Source organism: Saccoglossus kowalevskii, chromosome 8, assembly GCF_978046115.1.
Source record: "Saccoglossus kowalevskii chromosome 8, keSacKowa6.1, whole genome shotgun sequence".
NCBI classification, from domain to species: domain Eukaryota; kingdom Metazoa; phylum Hemichordata; class Enteropneusta; family Harrimaniidae; genus Saccoglossus; species Saccoglossus kowalevskii.
Window position 1 is genome coordinate 9,754,191 of NC_140648.1, and position 21,384 is coordinate 9,775,574.

General features: G+C 33.6%; 13 non-coding genes across 13 annotated transcripts; all 13 read right to left on the minus strand.

The window, feature by feature from the left end:
- Positions 1-470: 470 nt before the first annotated feature.
- TRNAD-GUC (transfer RNA aspartic acid (anticodon GUC)) lies at positions 471-542 on the minus strand. The gene has a single exon. It is a non-coding gene; the product is annotated as a tRNA-Asp (tRNA).
- Positions 543-1,904: 1,362 nt separating this feature from the next.
- Positions 1,905-1,976, minus strand: TRNAW-CCA (transfer RNA tryptophan (anticodon CCA)). Its single transcript has one exon. It is a non-coding gene; the product is annotated as a tRNA-Trp (tRNA).
- Positions 1,977-4,147: 2,171 nt separating this feature from the next.
- On the minus strand, positions 4,148-4,219 carry TRNAW-CCA (transfer RNA tryptophan (anticodon CCA)). Its single transcript has one exon. It is a non-coding gene; the product is annotated as a tRNA-Trp (tRNA).
- A 737-nt stretch (positions 4,220-4,956) lies between these two features.
- TRNAD-AUC (transfer RNA aspartic acid (anticodon AUC)) lies at positions 4,957-5,028 on the minus strand. The gene has a single exon. It is a non-coding gene; the product is annotated as a tRNA-Asp (tRNA).
- A 1,361-nt stretch (positions 5,029-6,389) lies between these two features.
- On the minus strand, positions 6,390-6,461 carry TRNAW-CCA (transfer RNA tryptophan (anticodon CCA)). The gene has a single exon. It is a non-coding gene; the product is annotated as a tRNA-Trp (tRNA).
- A 2,171-nt stretch (positions 6,462-8,632) lies between these two features.
- On the minus strand, positions 8,633-8,704 carry TRNAW-CCA (transfer RNA tryptophan (anticodon CCA)). The gene has a single exon. It is a non-coding gene; the product is annotated as a tRNA-Trp (tRNA).
- Positions 8,705-9,441: 737 nt separating this feature from the next.
- TRNAD-GUC (transfer RNA aspartic acid (anticodon GUC)) lies at positions 9,442-9,513 on the minus strand. Its single transcript has one exon. It is a non-coding gene; the product is annotated as a tRNA-Asp (tRNA).
- A 1,361-nt stretch (positions 9,514-10,874) lies between these two features.
- TRNAW-CCA (transfer RNA tryptophan (anticodon CCA)) lies at positions 10,875-10,946 on the minus strand. The gene has a single exon. It is a non-coding gene; the product is annotated as a tRNA-Trp (tRNA).
- A 2,140-nt stretch (positions 10,947-13,086) lies between these two features.
- On the minus strand, positions 13,087-13,158 carry TRNAW-CCA (transfer RNA tryptophan (anticodon CCA)). Its single transcript has one exon. It is a non-coding gene; the product is annotated as a tRNA-Trp (tRNA).
- A 737-nt stretch (positions 13,159-13,895) lies between these two features.
- TRNAD-GUC (transfer RNA aspartic acid (anticodon GUC)) lies at positions 13,896-13,967 on the minus strand. Its single transcript has one exon. It is a non-coding gene; the product is annotated as a tRNA-Asp (tRNA).
- Positions 13,968-15,328: 1,361 nt separating this feature from the next.
- TRNAW-CCA (transfer RNA tryptophan (anticodon CCA)) lies at positions 15,329-15,400 on the minus strand. Its single transcript has one exon. It is a non-coding gene; the product is annotated as a tRNA-Trp (tRNA).
- A 2,137-nt stretch (positions 15,401-17,537) lies between these two features.
- TRNAW-CCA (transfer RNA tryptophan (anticodon CCA)) lies at positions 17,538-17,609 on the minus strand. The gene has a single exon. It is a non-coding gene; the product is annotated as a tRNA-Trp (tRNA).
- Positions 17,610-19,745: 2,136 nt separating this feature from the next.
- Positions 19,746-19,817, minus strand: TRNAW-CCA (transfer RNA tryptophan (anticodon CCA)). The gene has a single exon. It is a non-coding gene; the product is annotated as a tRNA-Trp (tRNA).
- Between the last annotated feature and the right edge of the window lie 1,567 nt (positions 19,818-21,384).

Genomic DNA, 21,384 nt, shown 5'->3' on the forward strand with positions numbered 1-21,384 from the left:
TAATAGATTACTGTTGTAATGACACACAATAATGTCATGAAATAAAGTTGTATTGAAAAAACTCTTTCCGTAAGTCCCAATCACCTGTTGCTTTGAAATGTGTGTGTAATATATGTACATTTTTGACAGATTTGTTGGACGAATCAAACTATGCCTTGTATATATATTCCGACTCAACGGTAATGTATGAGTGATTTTAAATGAAACTGCACAGATTTGGTTGGTCAAGTTATTCAGTTGCATACATCTTAAAGAGAAAAGAGACCCATTGTCTTTAGTGATGCACCTGTGTACGCTTGATGTGTATTTCTTGTGAATAAAGAAGGGTCACTCAGTGACCATTAATTTATGCATGCAATATTGTCCTTAGTGATGCACCTGTCTACGCTTGATGTGTATTTCTTGTGACAGTATGTATGCAAGATATTCATGTGTAACAAAAGGAAAAAGATGAGTTTCTCAAAAATAATCTCCCCGACGGGGAATTGAACCCCGGTCTTCCGCGTGACAGGCGGAGATACTCACCACTATACTATCGAGGAATTGGATAACATAATTTCAATACAATTTGATAATGTTGAAGAGATAACTTAAAAAACTTGTAAAAACAAAATCGATACCCATAGATATAGGAATGCTGTATTGGTGAAGCCAACGACATAAATCGCACAGACCACAAGGAGATTGTTGCCGTGACATGTGTATCACAAGGAGGTTGTTGCCGTGACATGTGTATCACAAGAAGATTGTTGCCGTGACATGTGTATTCTGTCATGTAGCCCCTAACAATGAAATGTAAATGTATCGATAATATTACTGGATGATATACCATTCAATCAAGCCTGTTTAAAATAACGATATATTGTAGCTTCATATATTATCTAATGCATCCCTGAATGCCAATATTTAACAAATATATCTGTTCTATTTTTATAAAAGAACTTTCCCAAAGAAAAGAAATTCTAATATTTAAAATGATAAGAGTTACTCACTAAACTATGTACTTTCACACTCAAGCAAGAGAATAGACATGTTGCTGAACTAGCATTGCACTGTGAGTGTTTTATTGTTTGCAGTCTTTAAAATACCAGTTTTTCCACAAATAACAACATTAACAAAAAAACAATGAACTGCTGATCTCACATCTTTGTATTTTTATGTGGGCCAGCTAAGTTTCCACAAACAAAAATACACATAATATTTCTATTTAATTAATTTTATTTTATAATATTTTCACTGAATTCTTTAAAATAAATTTACCATTTACAAATTAATTTGTTGGACACTATTTAACCTTAATATTTTACAATCCATATCCTTATATTTGAATCTGTTTCAAGACATTTGAAAAATTTATTGCCAGCAATAATTAATAAAGCTTGTTCAGAATGCCATTTATTCCCGACATCATATTCAGTGGCTAGTTCTCATGATCTACAACAGTAAATAAATAAACAGAAATCAATTTGATGCCACGTTATTAGAAGACACCGCCATTTGGACCATACCATTTCAAGCTTGCAGGGTGTATAAATAAGAAATCAGCAACCAATAACACATCTTCCACCCACCACAAAAAAATGTAGCCATAATTGAACAACTAAGAAAGCAACAAATATCAGGCTGCATCCTGAAAACAACACATTACAACTAGTCATTACAAACATAGAATCCTACACTCTTTCCAATACACTCTTCTACAGCATTAATGGTCCTATACTCATTTGCATCTATGTACAACAAGCTTAGCCAATAGATGCACCTGACTCATCAAACTTTTGACCAACCACTCATTCTAATTATTGCTGAATGAGGGCGCTATTTACTAATGAGAGGAATCTTTTAAAAGAATTGAACAAATATATTAGTATATATTAAGAGTGCCCCTAAAAAAGAGAAACCACTGACCCCGACGTGATTCGAACACGCAGCCTTCTGATCTGGAGTCAGACGCGCTACCGTTGCGCCACGGAGTCATTGTTACCAGCATTTTGGTTTAAAACTACCATAATCATACTTTTATATGCAAAAACATATTGACTTTGAAGAAAATATTGAAGTAAATTGACTAATTGACAGTTTATGCCGAAGAAAACAAAGAATGGCATTCAATTAGATTGCTGACTGTAGTGTTGAGACGTGATAGTGACAGATACAGTTTTGAGAAACATTTGTAATTATTTATTATTTTGAGACTTTGAATTGCAATGACTGGAAAAATCTAACGAAATATACTCGTATAATAATAGATTACTGTTGTAATGAGACACAATAATGTCATGAAATAAAGTTGTATTGAAAAAACTCTTTCCGTAAGTCCCAATCACCTGTTGCTTTGAAATGTGTGTGTAATATATGTACATTTTTGACAGATTTGTTGGACGAATCAAACTATGCCTTGTATATATATTCCGACTCAACGGTAATGTATGAGTGATTTTAAATGAAACTGCACAGATTTGGTTGGTCAAGTTATTCAGTTGCATACATCTTAAGAAGAAAAGAAACCCAATGTCTTTAGTGATGCACCTGTGTACGCTTGATGTGTATTTCTTGTGAATAAAGAAGGGTCACTCAGTGACCGTTAATTTATGCATGCAATATTGTCCTTAGTGATGCACCTGTCTACGCTTGATGTGTATTTCTTGTGACAGTATGTATGCAAGATATTCATGTGTAACAAAAGGGAAAAAGGTGAGTTTCTCAAAAATAACCTCCCTGACGGGGAATTGAACCCCGGTCTTCCGCGTGACAGGCGGAGATACTCACCACTATACTATCGAAGAATTGGATAACATAATTTCAATACAATTTGATAATGTTGAAGAGATAACTTAAAAAACTTGTACAAACAAAATCGATACCCATAGATATAGGAATGCTGTATTGGTGAAGCCAACGACATAAATCGCACAGACCACAAGGAGATTGTTGCCGTGACATGTGTATCACAAGGAGGTTGTTGCCGTGACATGTGTATCACAAGAAGATTGTTGCCGTGACATGTGTATTCTGTCATGTAGCCCCTAACAATGAAATGTAAATGTATCGATAATATTACTGGATGATATACCATTCAATCAAGCCTGTTTAAAATAACGATATATTGTAGCTTCATATATTATCTAATGCATCCCTGAATGCCAATATTTAACAAATATATCTGTTCTATTTTTATAAAAGAACTTTCCCAAAGAAAAGAAATTCTAATATTTAAAATGATAAGAGTTACTCACTAAACTATGTACTTTCACACTCAAGCAAGAGAATAGACATGTTGCTGAACTAGCATTGCACTGTGCGTGTTTTATTGTTTGCAGTCTTTAAAATACCAGTTTTTCCACAAATAACAACATTAAAAAGAAACAATGAACTGCTGACCTCACATCTTTGTATTTTTAAGTGGGCCAGCCAAGTTTCTACAAACAAAAATACACATAATATTTCTATTTAATTAATTTTATTGTATAATATTTTCACTGAATTCTTTAAAATAAATTTACCATTTACAAATTAATTTGTTGGACACTATTTAACCTTAATATTTTACAATCCATATCCTTATATTTGAATCTGTTTCAAGACATTTGAAAAATTTATTGCCAGCAATAATTAATAAAGCTTGTTCAGAATGCCATTTATTCCCGACATCATATTCAGTGGCTAGTTCTCATGATCTACAACAGTAAATAAATAAACAGAAATCAATTTGATGCCACGTTATTAGAAGACACCGCCATTTGGACCATACCATTTCAAGCTTGCAGGGTGTATAAATAAGAACTCAGCAACCAATAACACATCTTCCACCCACCACAAAAAAATGTAGCCATAATTGAACAACTAAGAAAGCAACAAATATCAGGCTGCATCCTTAAAACAACACATTACAACTAGTCATTACAAACATAGAATCCTACACTCCTTTCAATACACTCTTCTACAGCATTAATGGTCCTATACTCATTTGCATCTATGTACAACAAGCTTAGCCAATAGATGCACCTGACTCATCAAACTTTTGACCAACCACTCATTCTAATTATTGCTGAATGAGGGCGTTATTTACCAATGAGGGGAATCTTTTAAAAGAATTGAACAGATATATTAGTATATATTAAGAGTGCCCCTAAAAAAGAGAAACCACTGACCCCGACGTGATTCGAACACGCAGCCTTCTGATCTGGAGTCAGACGCGCTACCGTTGCGCCACGGAGTCATTGTTACCAGCATTTTGGTTTAAAACTACCATAATCATACTTTTATATGCAAAAACATATTGACTTTGAAGAAAATATTGAAGTAAATTGACTAATTGACAGTTTATGCCGAAGAAAACAAAGAATGGCATTCAATTAGATTGCTGACTGTAGTGTTGAGACGTGATAGTGACAGATACAGTTTTGAGAAACATTTGTAATTATTTATTATTTTGAGACTTTGAATTGCAATGACTGGAAAAATCTAACAAAATATACTCGTATAATAATAGATTACTGTTGTAATGAGACACAATAATGTCATGAAATAAAGTTGTATTGAAAAAACTCTTTCCGTAAGTCCCAATCACCTGTTGCTTTGAAATGTGTGTGTAATATATGTACATTTTTGACAGATTTGTTGGACGAATCAAACTATGCCTTGTATATATATTCCGACTCAACGGTAATGTATGAGTGATTTTAAATGAAACTGCACAGATTTGGTTGGTCAAGTTATTCAGTTGCATACATCTTAAGAAGAAAAGAAACCCAATGTCTTTAGTGATGCACCTGTGTACGCTTGATGTGTATTTCTTGTGAATAAAGAAGGGTCACTCAGTGACCGTTAATTTATGCATGCAATATTGTCCTTAGTGATGCACCTGTCTACGCTTGATGTGTATTTCTTGTGACAGTATGTATGCAAGATATTCATGTGTAACAAAAGGAAAAAGATGAGTTTCTCAAAAATAATCTCCCCGACGGGGAATTGAACCCCGGTCTTCCGCATGATAGGCGGAGATACTCACCACTATACTATCGAGGAATTGGATGACATAATTTCAATACAATTTGATAATGTTGAAGAGATAACTTAAAAAACTTGTACAAACAAAATCGATACCCATAGATATAGGAATGCTGTATTGGTGAAGCCAACGACATAAATCGCACAGACCACAAGGAGATTGTTGCCGTGACATGTGTATCACAAGGAGGTTGTTGCCGTGACATGTGTATCACAAGAAGATTGTTGCCGTGACATGTGTATCCTGTCATGTAGCCCCTAACAATGAAATGTAAATGTATCGATAATATTACTGGATGATATACCATTCAATCAAGCCTGTTTAAAATAACGATATATTGTAGCTTCATATATTATCTAATGCATCCCTGAATGCCAATATTTAACAAATATATCTGTTCTATTTTTATAAAAGAACTTTCCCAAAGAAAAGAAATTCTAATATTTAAAATGATAAGAGTTACTCACTAAACTATGTACTTTCACACTCAAGCAAGAGAATAGACATGTTGCTGAACTAGCATTGCACTGTGCGTGTTTTATTGTTTGCAGTCTTTAAAATACCAGTTTTTCCACAAATAACAACATTAAAAAGAAACAATGAACTGCTGACCTCACATCTTTGTATTTTTAAGTGGGCCAGCCAAGTTTCTACAAACAAAAATACACATAATATTTCTATTTAATTAATTTTATTGTATAATATTTTCACTGAATTCTTTAAAATAAATTTACCATTTACAAATTAATTTGTTGGACACTATTTAACCTTAATATTTTACAATCCATATCCTTATATTTGAATCAGTTTCAAGACATTTGAAAAATGTATTGCCAGCAATAATTAATAAAGCTTGTTCAGAATGCCATTTATTCCCGACATCATATTCAGTGGCTAGTTCTCATGATCTACAACAGTAAATAAATAAACAGAAATCAATTTGATGCCACGTTATTAGAAGACACCGCCATTTGGACCATACCATTTCAAGCTTGCAGGGTGTATAAATAAGAACTCAGCAACCAATAACACATCTTCCACCCACCACAAAAAAATGTAGCCATAATTGAACAACTAAGAAAGCAACAAATATCAGGCTGCATCCTTAAAACAACACATTACAACTAGTCATTACAAACATAGAATCCTACACTCCTTCCAATACACTCTTCTACAGCATTAATGGTCCTATACTCATTTCCATCTATGTACAACAAGCTTAGCCAATAGATGCACCTGACTCATCAAACTTTTGACCAACCACTCATTCTAATTATTGCTGAATGAGGGCGTTATTTACCAATGAGGGGAATCTTTTAAAAGAATTGAACAGATATATTAGTATATATTAAGAGTGCCCCTAAAAAAGAGAAACCACTGACCCCGACGTGATTCGAACACGCAGCCTTCTGATCTGGAGTCAGACGCGCTACCGTTGCGCCACGGAGTCATTGTTACCAGCATTTTGGTTTAAAACTACCATAATCATACTTTTATATGCAAAAACATATTGACTTTGAAGAAAATATTGAAGTAAATTGACTAATTGACAGTTTATGCCGAAGAAAACAAAGAATGGCATTCAATTAGATTGCTGACTGTAGTGTTGAGACGTGATAGTGACAGATACAGTTTTGAGAAACATTTGTAATTATTTATTATTTTGAGACTTTGAATTGCAATGACTGGAAAAATCTAACGAAATATACTCGTATAATAATAGATTACTGTTGTAATGAGACACAATAATGTCATGAAATAAAGTTGTATTGAAAAAACTCTTTCCGTAAGTCCCAATCACCTGTTGCTTTGAAATGTGTGTGTAATATATGTACATTTTTGACAGATTTGTTGGACGAATCAAACTATGCCTTGTATATATATTCCGACTCAACGGTAATGTATGAGTGATTTTAAATGAAACTGCACAGATTTGGTTGGTCAAGTTATTCAGTTGCATACATCTTAAGAAGAAAAGAAACCCAATGTCTTTAGTGATGCACCTGTGTACGCTTGATGTGTATTTCTTGTGAATAAAGAAGGGTCACTCAGTGACCGTTAATTTATGCATGCAATATTGTCCTTAGTGATGCACCTGTCTACGCTTGATGTGTATTTCTTGTGACAGTATGTATGCAAGATATTCATGTGTAACAAAAGGGAAAAAGGTGAGTTTCTCAAAAATAACCTCCCTGACGGGGAATTGAACCCCGGTCTTCCGCGTGACAGGCGGAGATACTCACCACTATACTATCGAAGAATTGGATAACATAATTTCAATACAATTTGATAATGTTGAAGAGATAACTTAAAAAACTTGTAAAAACAAAATCGATACCCATAGATATAGGAATGCTGTATTGGTGAAGCCAACGACATAAATCGCACAGACCACAAGGAGATTGTTGCCGTGACATGTGTATCACAAGGAGGTTGTTGCCGTGACATGTGTATCACAAGAAGATTGTTGCCGTGACATGTGTATTCTGTCATGTAGCCCCTAACAATGAAATGTAAATGTATCGATAATATTACTGGATGATATACCATTCAATCAAGCCTGTTTAAAATAACGATATATTGTAGCTTCATATATTATCTAATGCATCCCTGAATGCCAATATTTAACAAATATATCTGTTCTATTTTTATAAAAGAACTTTCCCAAAGAAAAGAAATTCTAATATTTAAAATGATAAGAGTTACTCACTAAACTATGTACTTTCACACTCAAGCAAGAGAATAGACATGTTGCTGAACTAGCATTGCACTGTGCGTGTTTTATTGTTTGCAGTCTTTAAAATACCAGTTTTTCCACAAATAACAACATTAAAAAGAAACAATGAACTGCTGACCTCACATCTTTGTATTTTTAAGTGGGCCAGCCAAGTTTCTACAAACAAAAATACACATAATATTTCTATTTAATTAATTTTATTGTATAATATTTTCACTGAATTCTTTAAAATAAATTTACCATTTACAAATTAATTTGTTGGACACTATTTAACCTTAATATTTTACAATCCATATCCTTATATTTGAATCTGTTTCAAGACATTTGAAAAATTTATTGCCAGCAATAATTAATAAAGCTTGTTCAGAATGCCATTTATTCCCGACATCATATTCAGTGGCTAGTTCTCATGATCTACAACAGTAAATAAATAAACAGAAATCAATTTGATGCCACGTTATTAGAAGACACCGCCATTTGGACCATACCATTTCAAGCTTGCAGGGTGTATAAATAAGAACTCAGCAACCAATAACACATCTTCCACCCACCACAAAAAAATGTAGCCATAATTGAACAACTAAGAAAGCAACAAATATCAGGCTGCATCCTTAAAACAACACATTACAACTAGTCATTACAAACATAGAATCCTACACTCCTTTCAATACACTCTTCTACAGCATTAATGGTCCTATACTCATTTGCATCTATGTACAACAAGCTTAGCCAATAGATGCACCTGACTCATCAAACTTTTGACCAACCACTCATTCTAATTATTGCTGAATGAGGGCGTTATTTACCAATGAGGGGAATCTTTTAAAAGAATTGAACAGATATATTAGTATATATTAAGAGTGCCCCTAAAAAAGAGAAACCACTGACCCCGACGTGATTCGAACACGCAGCCTTCTGATCTGGAGTCAGACGCGCTACCGTTGCGTCACGGAGTCATTGTTACCAGCATTTTGGTTTAAAACTACCATAATCATACTTTTATATGCAAAAACATATTGACTTTGAAGAAAATATTGAAGTAAATTGACTAATTGACAGTTTATGCCGAAGAAAACAAAGAATGGCATTCAATTAGATTGCTGACTGTAGTGTTGAGACGTGATAGTGACAGATACAGTTTTGAGAAACATTTGTAATTATTTATTATTTTGAGACTTTGAATTGCAATGACTGGAAAAATCTAACAAAATATACTCGTATAATAATAGATTACTGTTGTAATGAGACACAATAATGTCATGAAATAAAGTTGTATTGAAAAAACTCTTTCCGTAAGTCCCAATCACCTGTTGCTTTGAAATGTGTGTGTAATATATGTACATTTTTGACAGATTTGTTGGACGAATCAAACTATGCCTTGTATATATATTCCGACTCAACGGTAATGTATGAGTGATTTTAAATGAAACTGCACAGATTTGGTTGGTCAAGTTATTCAGTTGCATACATCTTAAGAAGAAAAGAAACCCAATGTCTTTAGTGATGCACCTGTGTACGCTTGATGTGTATTTCTTGTGAATAAAGAAGGGTCACTCAGTGACCGTTAATTTATGCATGCAATATTGTCCTTAGTGATGCACCTGTCTACGCTTGATGTGTATTTCTTGTGACAGTATGTATGCAAGATATTCATGTGTAACAAAAGGAAAAAGATGAGTTTCTCAAAAATAATCTCCCCGACGGGGAATTGAACCCCGGTCTTCCGCATGACAGGCGGAGATACTCACCACTATACTATCGAGGAATTGGATGACATAATTTCAATACAATTTGATAATGTTGAAGAGATAACTTAAAAAACTTGTACAAACAAAATCGATACCCATAGATATAGGAATGCTGTATTGGTGAAGCCAACGACATAAATCGCACAGACCACAAGGAGATTGTTGCCGTGACATGTGTATCACAAGGAGGTTGTTGCCGTGACATGTGTATCACAAGAAGATTGTTGCCGTGACATGTGTATCCTGTCATGTAGCCCCGAACAATGAAATGTAAATGTATCGATAATATTACTGGATGATATACCATTCAATCAAGCCTGTTTAAAATAACGATATATTGTAGCTTCATATATTATCTAATGCATCCCTGAATGCCAATATTTAACAAATATATCTGTTCTATTTTTATAAAAGAACTTTCCCAAAGAAAAGAAATTCTAATATTTAAAATGATAAGAGTTACTCACTAAACTATGTACTTTCACACTCAAGCAAGAGAATAGACATGTTGCTGAACTAGCATTGCACTGTGCGTGTTTTATTGTTTGCAGTCTTTAAAATACCAGTTTTTCCACAAATAACAACATTAAAAAGAAACAATGAACTGCTGACCTCACATCTTTGTATTTTTAAGTGGGCCAGCCAAGTTTCTACAAACAAAAATACACATAATATTTCTATTTAATTAATTTTATTGTATAATATTTTCACTGAATTCTTTAAAATAAATTTACCATTTACAAATTAATTTGTTGGACACTATTTAACCTTAATATTTTACAATCCATATCCTTATATTTGAATCAGTTTCAAGACATTTGAAAAATGTATTGCCAGCAATAATTAATAAAGCTTGTTCAGAATGCCATTTATTCCCGACATCATATTCAGTGGCTAGTTCTCATGATCTACAACAGTAAATAAATAAACAGAAATCAATTTGATGCCACGTTATTAGAAGACACCGCCATTTGGACCATACCATTTCAAGCTTGCAGGGTGTATAAATAAGAACTCAGCAACCAATAACACATCTTCCACCCACCACAAAAAAATGTAGCCATAATTGAACAACTAAGAAAGCAACAAATATCAGGCTGCATCCTTAAAACAACACATTACAACTAGTCATTACAAACATAGAATCCTACACTCCTTTCAATACACTCTTCTACAGCATTAATGGTCCTATACTCATTTGCATCTATGTACAACAAGCTTAGCCAATAGATGCACCTGACTCATCAAACTTTTGACCAACCACTCATTCTAATTATTGCTGAATGAGGGCGTTATTTACCAATGAGGGGAATATTTTAAAAGAATTGAACAGATATATTAGTATATATTAAGAGTGCCCCTAAAAAAGAGAAACCACTGACCCCGACGTGATTCGAACACGCAGCCTTCTGATCTGGAGTCAGACGCGCTACCGTTGCGCCACGGAGTCATTGTTACCAGCATTTTGGTTTAAAACTACCATAATCATACTTTTATATGCAAAAACATATTGACTTTGAAGAAAATATTGAAGTAAATTGACTAATTGACAGTTTATGCCGAAGAAAACAAAGAATGGCATTCAATTAGATTGCTGACTGTAGTGTTGAGACGTGATAGTGACAGATACAGTTTTGAGAAACATTTGTAATTATTTATTATTTTGAGACTTTGAATTGCAATGACTGGAAAAATCTAACGAAATATACTCGTATAATAATAGATTACTGTTGTAATGAGACACAATAATGTCATGAAATAAAGTTGTATTGAAAAAACTCTTTCCGTAAGTCCCAATCACCTGTTGCTTTGAAATGTGTGTGTAATATATGTACATTTTTGACAGATTTGTTGGACGAATCAAACTATGCCTTGTATATATATTCCGACTCAACGGTAATGTATGAGTGATTTTAAATGAAACTGCACAGATTTGGTTGGTCAAGTTCTTCAGTTGCATACATCTTAAAGAGGAAAGAGACCCATTGTCTTTAGTGATGCACCTGTGTACGCTTGATGTGTATTTCTTGTGAATAAAGAAGGGTCACTCAGTGACCATTAATTTACGCATGCAATATTGTCCTTAGTGATGCACCTGTGTACGCTTGATGTGTATTTCTTGTGACAGTATGTATGCAAGAAATTCATGTGTAACAAAAGGGAAAAAGGCGAGTTTCTCAAAAATAACCTCACCGACGTGGAATTGAACCCCGGTCTTCCGCGTGACAGGCGGAGATACTCACCACTATACTATCGAGGAATTGGATAACATAATTTCAATACATTTCGATAATGTTGAAGAGATAACTTAACAAACTTGTAAACACAAAATCGAAACCCATAGATATGGGAATGCTGTATTGGTGAAACCAACGACATAAATCGCACAAACCACAAGGAGATTGTTGCCGTGACATGTGTATCACAAGGAGATTGTTGCCGTGACATGTGTATCCTGTCATGTAGCCCCTAACAATGAAATGTAAATGTATCAATAATATTACTGGATGATATACCATTCAATCAAGCCTGTTTAAAATAACGATATATTGTAGCTTCATATATTATCTAATGCATCCCTGAATGCCAATATTTAACAAATATATCTGTTCTATTTTTATAAAAGAACTTTCCCAAAGAAAAGAAATTCTAATATTTAAAATGATAAGAGTTACTCACTAAACTATGTACTTTCACACTCAAGCAAGAGAATAGACATGTTGCTGAACTAGCATTGCACTGTGAGTGTTTTATTGTTTGCAGTCTTTAAAATACCAGTTTTTCCACAAATAACAACATTAAAAAGAAACAATGAACTGCTGATCTCACATCTTTGTATTTTTACGTGGGCCAGCCAAGTTTCTACAAACAAAAATACACATAATATTTCTATTTAATTAATTTTATTGTATAATATTTTCACTGAATTCTTTAAAATAAATTTACCATTTACAAATTAATTTGTTGGACACTATTTAACCTTAATATTTTACAATCCATATCCTTATATTTGAATCAGTTTCAAGACATTTGAAAAATTTATTGCCAGCAATAATTAATAAAGCTTGTTCAGAATGCCATTTATTCCCGACATCATATTCAGTGGCTAGTTCTCATGATCTACAACAGTAAATAAATAAACAGAAATCAATTTGATGCCACGTTATTAGAAGACACCGCCATTTGGACCATACCATTTCAAGCTTGCAGGGTGTATAAATAAGAACTCAGCAACCAATAACACATCTTCCACCCACTACAAAAAAATGTAGCCATAATTGAACAACTAAGAAAGCAACAAATATCAGGCTGCATCCTGAAAACAACACATTACAACTAGTCATTACAAACATAGAATCCTACACTCCTTCCAATACACTCTTCTACAGCATTAATGGTCCTATACTCATTTGCATCTATGTACAACAAGCTTAGCCAATATATGCACCTGACTCATCAAACTTTTGACCAACCACTCATTCTAATTATTGCTGAATGAGGGCGCTATTTACTAATGAGAGGAATCTTTTAAAAGAATTGAACAGATATATTAGTATATATTAAGAGTGCCCCTAAAAAACAGGGGCCACTGACCCCGACGTGATTCGAACACGCAGCCTTCTGATCTGGAGTCAGACGCGCTACCGTTGCGCCACGGAGTCATTGTTACCAGCATTTTGGTTTAAAACTACCATAATCATACTTTTATATGCAAAAACATATTGACTTTGAAGAAAATATTGAAGTAAATTGACTAATTGACAGTTTATGCCGAAGAAAACAAAGAATGGCATTCAATTAGATTGCTGAATGTAGTGTTGAGACGTGATAGTGACAGATACAGTTTTGAGAAACATTTGTAATTATTTATTATTTTGAGACTTTGAATTGCAATGACTGGAAAAATGTAACGAAATATACTCGTATAATAATAGATTACTGTTGTAATGAGACACAATAATGTCATGAAATAAAGTTGTATTGAAAAAACTCTTTCCGTAAGTCCCAATCACCTGTTGCTTTGAAATGTGTGTGTAATATATGTACATTTTTGACAGATTTGTTGGACGAATCAAACTATGCCTTGTATATATATTCCGACTCAACGGTAATGTATGAGTGATTTTAAATGAAACTGCACAGATTTGGTTGGTCAAGTTATTCAGTTGCATACATCTTAAGAAGAAAAGAAACCCAATGTCTTTAGTGATGCACCTGTGTACGCTTGATGTGTATTTCTTGTGAATAAAGAAGGGTCACTCAGTGACCGTTAATTTATGCATGCAATATTGTCCTTAGTGATGCACCTGTCTACGCTTGATGTGTATTTCTTGTGACAGTATGTATGCAAGATATTCATGTGTAACAAAAGGAAAAAGATGAGTTTCTCAAAAATAATCTCCCCGACGGGGAATTGAACCCCGGTCTTCCGCGTGACAGGCGGAGATACTCACCACTATACTATCGAGGAATTGGATGACATAATTTCAATACAATTTGATAATGTTGAAGAGATAACTTAAAAAACTTGTAAAAACAAAATCGATACCCATAGATATAGGAATGCTGTATTGGTGAAGCCAACGACATAAATCGCACAGACCACAATGAGATTGTTGCCGTGACATGTGTATCACAAGGAGGTTGTTGCCGTGACATGTGTATCACAAGAAGATTGTTGCCGTGACATGTGTATCCTGTCATGTAGCCCCTAACAATGAAATGTAAATGTATCGATAATATTACTGGATGATATACCATTCAATCAAGCCTGTTTAAAATAACGATATATTGTAGCTTCATATATTAACTAATGCATCCCTGAATGCCAATATTTAACAAATATATCTGTTCTATTTTTATAGAAGAACTTTCCCAAAGAAAAGAAATTCTAATATTTAAAATAATAAGAGTTACTCACTAAACTATGTACTTTCACACTCAAGCAAGAGAATAGACATGTTGCTGAACTAGCATTGCACTGTGAGTGTTTTATTGTTTGCAGTCTTTAAAATACCAGTTTTTCCACAAATAACAACATTAAAAAGAAACAATGAACTGCTGACCTCACATCTTTGTATTTTTAAGTGGGCCAGCCAAGTTTCCACAAACAAAAATACACATAATATTTCTATTTAATTAATTTTATTTTATAATATTTTCACTGAATTCTTTAAAATAAATTTACCATTTACAAATTAATTTGTTGGACACTATTTAACCTTAATATTTTACAATCCATATCCTTATATTTGAATCTGTTTCAAGACATTTGAAAAATTTATTGCCAGCAATAATTAATAAAGCTTGTTCAGAATGCCATTTATTCCCGACATCATATTCAGTGGCTAGTTCTCATGATCTACAACAGTAAATAAATAAACAGAAATCAATTTGATGCCACGTTATTAGAAGACACCGCCATTTGGACCATACCATTTCAAGCTTGCAGGGTGTATAAATAAGAACTCAGCAACCAATAACACATCTTCCACCCACCACAAAAAAATGTAGCCATAATTGAACAACTAAGAAAGCAACAAATATCAGGCTGCATCCTGAAAACAACACATTACAACTAGTCATTACAAACATAGAATCCTACACTCCTTCCAATATACTCTTCTACAGCATTAATGGTCCTATACTCATTTGCATCTATGTACAACAAGCTTAGCCAATAGATGCACCTGACTCATCAAACTTTTGACCAACCACTCATTCTAATTATTGCTGAATGAGGGCGCTATTTACTAATGAGAGGAATCTTTTAAAAGAATTGAACAAATATATTAGTATATATTAAGAGTGCCCCTAAAAAAGACAGACCACTGACCCCGACGTGATTCGAACACGCAGCCTTCTGATCTGGAGTGAGACGCGATACCGTTGCGCCACGGAGTCATTGTTACCAGCATTTTGGTTTAAAACTACCATAATCATACTTTTATATGCAAAAACATATTGACTTTGAAGAAAATATTGAAGTAAATTGACTAATTGACAGTTTGTGCCGAAGAAAACAAAGAATGGCATTCAATTAGATTGCTGACTGTAGTGTTGAGACGTGACAGTGACAGATACAGTTTTGAGAAACATTTGTAATTATTTATTATTTTGAGATATTGAATTGCAATGACTAGAAAGTCTAACGAAATATACTCGTATAATAATAGATTACTGTAGTAATGAGACACAATAATGTCATGAAATAAAGTTGTATTGAAAAAACTCTTTCCGTAAGTCCCAATCACCTGTTGCTTTGAAATGTGTGTGTAATATATGTACATTTTTGACAGATTTGTTGGACGAATCAAACTATGCCTTGTATATATATTCCGACTCAACGGTAATGTATGAGTGATTTTAAATGAAACTGCACAGATTTGGTTGGTCAAGTTCTTCAGTTGCATACATCTTAAAGAGGAAAGAGACCCATTGTCTTTAGTGATGCACCTGTGTACGCTTGATGTGTATTTCTTGTGAATAAAGAAGGGTCACTCAGTGACCGTTAATTTATGCATGCAATATTGTCCTTAGTGATGCACCTGTCTACGCTTGATGTGTATTTCTTGTGACAGTATGTATGCAAGATATTCATGTGTAACAAAAGGAAAAAGATGAGTTTCTCAAAAATAACCTCCCCGACGGGGAATTGAACCCCGGTCTTCCGCGTGACAGGCGGAGATACTCACCACTATACTATCGAAGAATTGGATAACATAATTTCAATACAATTCGATAATGTTAAAGAGATAACTTAACAACCTGTAAAAACAAAATCGATACCCATAGATATAGGAATGCTGTATTGGTGAAGCCAACGACATAAATCGCACAGACCACAAGGAGATTGTTGCCGTGACATGTGTATCACAAGGAGATTGTTGCCGTGACATGTGTATCCTGTCATGTAGCCCCTAACAATGAAATGTAAATGTATCGATAATATTACTGGATGATATACCATTCAATCAAGCCTGTTTAAAATAATGATATATTGTAGCTTCATATATTATCTAATGCATCCCTGAATGCCAATATTTAACAAATATATCTGTTCTATTTTTATAAAAGAACTTTCCCAAAGAAAAGAAATTCTAATATTTAAAATAATAAGAGTTACTCACTAAACTATGTACTTTCACACTCAAGCAAGAGAATAGACATGTTGCTGAACTAGCATTGCACTGTGAGTGTTTTATTGTTTGCAGTCTTTAAAATACCAGTTTTTCCACAAATAACAACATTAAAAAGAAACAATGAACTGCTGACCTCACATCTTTGTATTTTTAAGTGGGCCAGCCAAGTTTCCACAAACAAAAATACACATAATATTTCTATTTAATTAATTTTATTTTATAATATTTTCACTGAATTCTTTAAAATAAATTTACCATTTACAAATTAATTTGTTGGACACTATTTAACCTTAATATTTTACAATCCATATCCTTATATTTGAATCTGTTTCAAGACATTTGAAAAATTTATTGCCAGCAATAATTAATAAAGCTTGTTCAGAATGCCATTTATTCCCGACATCATATTCAGTGGCTAGTTCTCATGATCTACAACAGTAAATAAATAAACAGAAATCAATTTGATGCCACGTTATTAGAAGACACCGCCATTTGGACCATACCATTTCAAGCTTGCAGGGTGTATAAATAAGAACTCAGCAACCAATAACACATCTTCCACCCACCACAAAAAAATGTAGCCATAATTGAACAACTAAGAAAGCAACAAATATCAGGCTGCATCCTGAAAACAACACATTACAACTAGTCATTACAAACATAGAATCCTACACTCCTTCCAATATACTCTTCTACAGCATTAATGGTCCTATACTCATTTGCATCTATGTACAACAAGCTTAGCCAATAGATGCACCTGACTCATCAAACTTTTGACCAACCACTCATTCTAATTATTGCTGAATGAGGGCGCTATTTACTAATGAGAGGAATCTTTTAAAAGAATTGAACAAATATATTAGTATATATTAAGAGTGCCCCTAAAAAAGACAGACCACTGACCCCGACGTGATTCGAACACGCAGCCTTCTGATCTGGAGTGAGACGCGATACCGTTGCGCCACGGAGTCATTGTTACCAGCATTTTGGTTTAAAACTACCATAATCATACTTTTATATGCAAAAACATATTGACTTTGAAGAAAATATTGAAGTAAATTGACTAATTGACAGTTTGTGCCGAAGAAAACAAAGAATGGCATTCAATTAGATTGCTGACTGTAGTGTTGAGACGTGACAGTGACAGATACAGTTTTGAGAAACATTTGTAATTATTTATTATTTTGAGATATTGAATTGCAATGACTAGAAAGTCTAACGAAATATACTCGTATAATAATAGATTACTGTAGTAATGAGACACAATAATGTCATGAAATAAAGTTGTATTGAAAAAACTCTTTCCGTAAGTCCCAATCACCTGTTGCTTTGAAATGTGTGTGTAATATATGTACATTTTTGACAGATTTGTTGGACGAATCAAACTATGCCTTGTATATATATTCCGACTCAACGGTAATGTATGAGTGATTTTAAATGAAACTGCACAGATTTGGTTGGTCAAGTTCTTCAGTTGCATACATCTTAAAGAGGAAAGAGACCCATTGTCTTTAGTGATGCACCTGTGTACGCTTGATGTGTATTTCTTGTGAATAAAGAAGGGTCACTCAGTGACCGTTAATTTATGCATGCAATATTGTCCTTAGTGATGCACCTGTCTACGCTTGATGTGTATTTCTTGTGACAGTATGTATGCAAGATATTCATGTGTAACAAAAGGAAAAAGATGAGTTTCTCAAAAATAACCTCCCCGACGGGGAATTGAACCCCGGTCTTCCGCGTGACAGGCGGAGATACTCACCACTATACTATCGAAGAATTGGATAACATAATTTCAATACAATTCGATAATGTTAAAGAGATAACTTAACAACCTGTAAAAACAAAATCGATACCCATAGATATAGGAATGCTGTATTGGTGAAGCCAACGACATAAATCGCACAGACCACAAGGAGATTGTTGCCGTGACATGTGTATCACAAGGAGATTGTTGCCGTGACATGTGTATCCTGTCATGTAGCCCCTAACAATGAAATGTAAATGTATCGATAATATTACTGGATGATATACCATTCAATCAAGCCTGTTTAAAATAATGATATATTGTAGCTTCATATATTATCTAATGCATCCCTGAATGCCAATATTTAACAAATATATCTGTTCTATTTTTATAAAAGAACTTTCCCAAAGAAAAGAAATTCTAATATTTAAAATAATAAGAGTTACTCACTAAACTATGTACTTTCACACTCAAGCAAGAGAATAGACATGTTGCTGAACTAGCATTGCACTGTGAGTGTTTTATTGTTTGCAGTCTTTAAAATACCAGTTTTTCCACAAATAACAACATTAAAAAAAACAATGAACTGCTGACATCACATCTTTGTATTTTTAAGTGGGCCAGCCAAGTTTCCACAAACAAAAATACACATAATATTTCTATTTAATTAATTTTATTGTATAATATTTTCACTGAATTCTTTAAAATAAATTTACCATTTACAAATTAATTTGTTGGACACTATTTAACCTTAATATTTTACAATCCATATCCTTGTATTTGACTCAGTTTCAAGACATTTGAAAAAATTATTGCCAGCAATAATTAATAAAGCTTGTTCAGAATGCCATTTATTCCCGACATCATATTCAGTGGCTAGTTCTCATGATCTACAACAGTAAATAAATAAACAAAAATCAATTTGATGCCATGTTATTAGAAGACACCGCCATTTGGACCATACCATTTCAAGCTTGCAGGGTGTATAAATAATGACTCAGCAATCAATAAACACATCTTCCACCCACCACAAAAAATGTAGCCATAATTGAACAACTAAGAAAGCAACAAATATCAAGCTGCATCCTGAAAACAACACATTACAACTAGTCATTACAAACATAGAATCCTACACTCCTTCCAATACACTCTTCTACAGCATTAATGGTCCTATACTCATTTGCATCTATGTACAACAAGCTTAGCCAATAGATGCACCTGACTCATCAAACTTTTGACCAACCACTCATTCTAATTATTGCTGAGTGAGGGCGCTATTTACTAAGGAGAGGAATCTTTTAAAAGAATTGAACAGATATATTAGTATATATTAAGAGTGCCCCTAAAAAGGAGAAACCACTGACCCCGACGTGATTCGAACACGCAGCCTTCTGATCTGGAGTCAGACGCGCTACCGTTGCGCCACGGAGTCATTGTTACCAGTGTCGCGACGTGACAGATAGAGTTTTGGGAAAATAAAAATAAAGCAAAGTATTGTTAAATACCGTACAATTTTAAGTCCTTTATTTTAGCTGGTTGTTTTGTATGAAGTTTATTTTCACCGATTCTTGACGAGTTAAATGTAAAACAAAGAAAAAAAGGTATTTTACTGTATTTTATGTCAGCGAAAATAACGTACTTTATAGTTGGTAACTTTGTTTCACCTCTATCAAGTTGTTGACAATACGCTAGTACGAGTAAACATACATACCAAACGCTAGAAGACAACTTATCTATACTGCAAGAACAACCGAATTGAAGATGAATTACATTTCATACTAGTAACCCCCCTAGTCTGTATAATGATCTCAGACAATTTTTGAAATCAATACCACAAATAATTAAAAAAAAACACTGCTACCTAAATGTCTTTCTTTGTCTAGTTTGTTTTCCTGTTATTTATTCGCATTTAATCTAGGTTCCAAATGAATTATTTTTGAGTATTTATTAGTCCTCATAGAGAGGTAAATACTATACACGTCTACCTCCAAGGATATCCAAATTTTGTACACTCATGTTTGCTTCGAGTTAAACACTTTCAAATCATTGTCCGCAGGCAGAAATTACGTTTCAATTTGAATTAATGGGGACTGAAACCACCATTGCGAGACAATGGGTTACAGTTGATTTTTGACCATTTTGAAGTGCGCTATGTGGAATCACATATGCTAAAAGTTAATGAGGTATTACCTTCCAAACACTTTTGCTTACGATCCCTCTACTTGTCACGCTTACTCTTCAGTGATGTACATCACCATTGAGGGCGCTCTACTGAATGCTAATCCGATATGAGCAATTCCTCGTACCAGTTCTCTGTTCAAAAAGCAACTCCTATTACGGATAGAGTGGACCATTTTGGGATTTTAAAGATCAAGTTTAAGCAAATTTAGTTTTATGAAACTTTAATAAAACTTCTTTATAATATACATATTCTGAAAGGTTGTAATATAATCTGTAAATATATTTTATCACCCAATAGTGAAGTCACATTGTAAAGTGTACTGATATTATTTACTGGCACCAGTACATTGAAAAGCAGTGTGGACACAATTTGCATTTCTCACATCATTGAAAGTGCTCATGTAAAATGTTCGTATATGTACATGTAACAGCACCTAGACATAAATGTGACATTGTGTTTTATCCTACATTTGGTACACACGAGACATTTTTACTCAATAATAAAATATAAAACAATTTGGAAAAAATACAGTACAATTTTATTTTACAAGTCATGGCAATGACAGTCCCTGTCTGTTTTTAGTAAAAATTGCCTGTGTACATGTTCTAGGATGTATATTTACAGTGGATTCAATTATTCAAAACATCTGACAAATTATAGGTTCTGGAAAATCTTATTTATGTACAACATTTTAATAAAATCTACCCACAAAGATTTTGATCGTGGCACAGTTCTCAGCTTCAAATCAATCGTTTTAAATCACAACTTGAAACATATTCATGTCAATACATGTGACACGAAGTATAACATATGTGTC